General features: G+C 35.9%; 1 pseudogene; it reads right to left on the reverse strand.

The window, feature by feature from the left end:
- Positions 1-2,346: 2,346 nt before the first annotated feature.
- On the reverse strand, positions 2,347-2,810 carry LOC144324343 (large ribosomal subunit protein eL31 pseudogene; annotated as a pseudogene).
- Positions 2,811-5,423: the final 2,613 nt, after the last annotated feature.

A 5,423-nucleotide genomic window follows, 5' to 3' on the forward strand; every position in this document is an offset into this window, starting at 1 on the left:
TTTTTAAGATTTATTTATGTCTTTGAGAGAGAGAGAGAGTAGGGGACTGAGAGGCAGAGGAAGAGGGAGAGAATCCTGAAGCAGACTCCCCACTGAGCATGAAGTCTGACACAGGGCTTGATCCCAGGATCCTGAGATGGTGACCTAAGCCGAAATCAAGGTTTGGCCACTTAACAAAGTGAGCCACCCAGGTACCCCATGCAGGAGACTCTTGATCTCAGTTTGAGTCCCATGTTGAGTGTAGAGATTACTTAAAAATATAATAATAAGATCTAAATAAACAAATGCCCATTCAAAGAAAATATATTTAATGAGAGAAGTTTTGTAATTTTGCAATGCCTTTGTGGGAAGCAAAACAGTGTGGTGCGAGTATACTTACAAGTCTCTGTAGGAAATGAGCTAATGTGCAAACAGTTGCTAGGATCTATGTTCAGGTGACATCTGTTTGTGTAAAGGATGGAATTTCAGTAAAGGACTCACCTGTTCATCCATTCAGGTCATGTGTTACCGTTACCATCAGGAAAGAGGCCTGTCTGTTGTACCCAATTCTACTGAATGTGCTACGTCCACCAGTACCTAAAATTGAGCGAGTGTATGCCTGCACGTCACTAATACCTGTCAGTTCTAGTCTACTCTCACTCTTTTCATCCAAGTCTAAGCCCACATCAACATGTTTTACAAAGTTGACAGTTCTCAGCCTGGCAAAGCATCTTTTTGGGGGTTAATAAACAATTACATATCACAATAAACCTAAGGAACAGAAGCTTAATTAGTACATGTGCTATTGACTATTCTCGAATTATGAAGTTGAAACTTGATAAAGAATCATAGCCATACAACAGGGAAATCATTTGCATACTTTGCAATGCAATGAATTTCATTAGTATTTGTAAAATCTTTTGAGGGCCCCCGTGAAAGAGCTGTTTTGAGGATTAATTGTTGCCTGTAAAGTGCTTATGATAATACAGAAATGCTAACTAATAACTCAAAAAAGGCAGCCTAGCAGTAGAAATAATGATAAGTTGACATTTTTTTACCTCCCTAGTTTAAGGACAGAAGATTGTGTGACTTCAAAAACAGTGAAATTATAGATACCTGGAAATGAGCAGCCTTTGTGTTGGAAGACAGGTAACTGGAAATCAGAAGCTTTACGTACGGCTGGGTGAGGGACTTTAAAATGAATAAAAACAAAAAAAAATAAATAAAAACGATGTTCAAACAGAAAGGGATCTTGAGGACGTCTGTATGAACAACATCTTTACTTTATGGAGAGGCCAAATGTCTTATGCAGATCCCATGGTGAGTCAGAAACATTCAAATCTATTGAATTTCTAGTCTGATTCTTCTTCCAGTAAGACATGCTGTATCATATCTGCCCCTAAACAAAATTTAGAAGGCACCTGTGTTTCTCTGCTATTCTGTTTCTCTATCTGTCTCAGTCTCTGTCTCTCTGTCTCTCTCTGTCTCTCTCTCTCTTTTTTAAAGATTTACTTATTATTTGAGAGATCAGGCAGAGAAGGGTGGTGGGGAGAGGGAGAAAGCAGACTCCCTGCTGAGCACAGAGTGGATGCAGGGCTTGATCCCACCACCCTGAGACCATGACCTCAGCTGAAACCAAGAGTAGAGCATAAAGCCCGCTGAGCTATCCAGGGCCCCACTGTCTTATTCTCTTTTCCCATCTCCCCCTGAAACTGTGAAACACCAGATGTGCTCATCTCTTTTTGATCTCTCAGCCCTTCTCATTCCTCACTTGGCACCACACATGGATGCTTACCCCTGTGGCTTCCTTCCAACCCTTTGGGTGCCATGTTAGTATTTCACTAGCTTACAATCCATCATAGACAGAAAATCTGTGTGCCAAGGACATTTTCATTGTACATTTACATTTTCACAGATTTACTAACTCCCATAAGTTGATTTTGTAATAGTAATTCAGTCTCTGTGATATCACACGTATCTGGCAAAAGGGTCATATGAGTCACCCAAAACAAATCACATAGTGTGATGCTCCTGACCACGTCCTGCATCCCCTCTGGATGGCAAACAAGGTGACATGCATAAAGATCTCAGTTTTTCAGAAGAAGGAACTTTGAGGGGAGCGGTCCTATCTAATTAAATAAAATACTTCATTACTGCAGAAGATTTCAGGAGTGTTTTAAGTAAAACATAGTAAAGCATTTGGTTTTCTTAAAATTTTCTGTTTCGCTCAAATTTTCAAACTTACTGTTGTAAATTTTTTGTCTTCTTTTAATTTTCTGATTCTAGTGTATCCACATTTATGGGTCCCCATTTTTATTTCTGTATTTTCTATTTGAGGCTTCTGATTTTTATTTTATTTATTTATTTATTTTTATTTTTATTTTTTTTTTTGCAGTTTTATACCTTTATTTGACAATCAGCGATTAGTTCTCATCCACATTAACAGTCTGTAGATTTTTGAAAGTGGTGACAGGTACGTAGGTAACCAGTGTGTAGAGCTTGTTTGGTGAATCTTCATCCTCGTTACATTTTCTGGACAACCGCACACGGATACGGTATGGAACATTCCTTATTCCTTTGGCCCAGACAGCTTTGTTGAGCCTGGTGTCAATGCGCACATCTGGAGTTACCATCTCCTTCATGGCAAATTTCCGGATCTCTTTGAGTGCCCGAGGGGCACGCTTCTTGAAACACACTCCATGGATACGTTTGTGAATGTTGATGGTGTATTCTCTGGTCACTACCTCGTTGATGGCAGAACGGCCCTTCTTCTTCTCGCCACCCTTCTTTGCGGGAGCCATTCTGCCGGGCCCTAGTTGGAAAGGAAGCTGATTTTTATTTTAAATAAATCTTAGCAGAACTTTGTCAATTATATTAATACTGCTTCAAAAAAAAAAACAACTTTTATATAATAAGTTTGTTTTTAATTTTATTAACTTATCTTCTAACCTTAATACTAAATTTCATTTCCTTTGGATGAGTTTGATTATTGACTCTCTTTTACCTTGGACGTGTATCTTCATTTTGACTTACCTTCTTTTCTCACATCAACTAAACCTTCTATAGATTCTTTTGCTATATCCCATAATTTTGATAAAGTTGTGTATGTATTTCCTATTCTTTCCTATTGGTTTCTTCTCTGAACCACAAGTAATTTGGAAGTATGCATGTTTTATTGTTACTTTTCAAGTGAGTAGGGTTTTTTTTTTTCTCATATTGACATCCAACTTAACTGCATGTTACTCAGAGAACATAGGACATATTATATCAAATATCTAAAATTTGTTGGTTTTTGATATATAGCTCCCAAATGATCAATTTTCATAAATATTTAATTTGTAGTTTTCCAGTTAAATTTGGTATATATATCTGTTGAATCACATTTTCAAAATACTTACTGATTTTTTCTTATACTTCAACCTATTAATTACTAAGAAGTTTTTAAATCTCACACTATGATATGGATTTAAATATTTCTTTTTTTTTATTTTTATTTATTTATGATAGGCACACAGTGAGAGAGAGAGAGGCAGAGACACAGGCAGAGGGAGAAGCAGGCTCCATGCACCGGGAACCCGATGTGGGATTCGATCCCGGGTCTCCAGGATCGCACCCTGGGCCAAAGGCAGGCGCTAAACCGCTGCGCCACCCAGGGATCCCGGATTTAAATATTTCTACTTGCAATTCCTTCTATTTCTGCTTCTATATTGTGAAGCAATGTCATTATTGGTTCAAGTTCAGGATTATTATATCTGCATAGTGAATTCAACTTTAACTGCCTTAGTCTCTAAGAAGAGTTTTCACTGTTTTGTTTCTTTGGTTTTATATTCTGTCTTTAAACTAAAATGTTGGTGTTTTTACATTTATTGTGATTACTTATGTGTTTGGATTTATTCCTACCATCTTATTTAATGTTTCCACTTTTTTCATGTCTATTTCTTATTTTTATTTCTTATTTCCTTACAAATAGCTTTGTCCCCCTCAATTTATTTTGTTGTTGTTGTTGTTGTTTCTTTCCAATAATTTTGAAGGTACTCATTGGATCTGTTCTTTAGTGGATGTTAAGACTACACATTTCATTTAGTATTAACATACATTTGAAATGTAAATGCTATTGTTAATAAATAATTTTATCTTCTTCCGGGAAGATATCAAGATCTTCGCACAATTTAAATCCAATTTATATCATTTTGGATTACTTTTTCATCTTGCTGTATTTTAATTCAATCTCATTATTTGGAACCTCACATATTAAACATAGTTATTAGTTTATACCACCAGCTTATTTATAAATATGATTATAGAGGTTTAAAAAATTGTCAGTCTTTCATCTAATACCATCCTTTGGAGATCATATTCCTGAGGCACATCATTCAAAAGTAGCATTAGCAAGGTTCCATGGGCGTAAACTTGTTTACTTCATAGCTTATTTGAAAATGTATTCACCACACTCCCAAATGGAAGTCTCATGTGGTATGTAATTTTAGATGGATAGTAATCTTGTCTGAGCACTTGGAAGACATCTTTCTGCTCTCTTCTAACTTCTGTTGTTTTGAGAGATCAGGTATTTGCCTAATTGCCTTTACTTTGTAGGAAATTGGTATTTTCTTTCTGTCTAATACTAAGATATTTTCTTGGGCTTGAGTATGCGTCTGACATACCTAGGTAAAAATACCTTTTCATTTATGTTTTTTGGAATTCACTGTGAATTCTGAAGTTGAGGCAATGTACCACTGATCAGCAACTTTCTTTTCAACTCTTATCGTCTCTAATGCTTTCTATCTTCCCTTCATAGATTTCCAACTAAATGCATTTCAGCTGTCTACATTCAGTCCTCCATGTCTTCTCTTGTATATGTTCCCTCTGTTTCTCTACATGTGCTTCCTATTGCGTCATTTTTAAATATCTTCTAATTCACTAATACTCTGTTCAGCTATTCCTAATTAACTGTTTAACTTGCCAAGTAAGTTTTGTTTTATTCTAGATGTTATATTTGTTGATGTACTGGTTTCAAATCTGCCTGGTACTTTGTCTTCAAACTATCTAATATCTTGCTCCTACATTATTTAGCCCATACTCTCATTCTTCAAGTATACGTTAACTTATTTCATATTCTATGTTTCATAGCCAGTAATTCCAAGATCTACATTTGCTGTTTTTGTCCTTTTGATTTTTGTTACTAACGTATCTAAATCATAAACCTGAGTTTCTCATGTTTTGAGATTTTTTTAGATAGTGAATATGTTTGATGAAGTCTCATTTGTAAAAATGAGACCTGTGTTGAGCTTGTTTGTTTGCTTGTTTGTTTGTTTGTTTGTTTTCCTAGAGATAAGTTGAATTGGTCTCTGCTAGGTGTCTGGGGACACTGTCACTACAGGTCAACTTAAGTTCTCCACTTGTTAATTGTTTGGCAAACAACTGCTCTTATTTAATTCTCTGGCTTT

The sequence above is a fragment of the Canis aureus genome, chromosome 1, assembly GCF_053574225.1.
Source record: "Canis aureus isolate CA01 chromosome 1, VMU_Caureus_v.1.0, whole genome shotgun sequence".
In the NCBI taxonomy this organism is placed as follows: domain Eukaryota; kingdom Metazoa; phylum Chordata; class Mammalia; order Carnivora; family Canidae; genus Canis; species Canis aureus.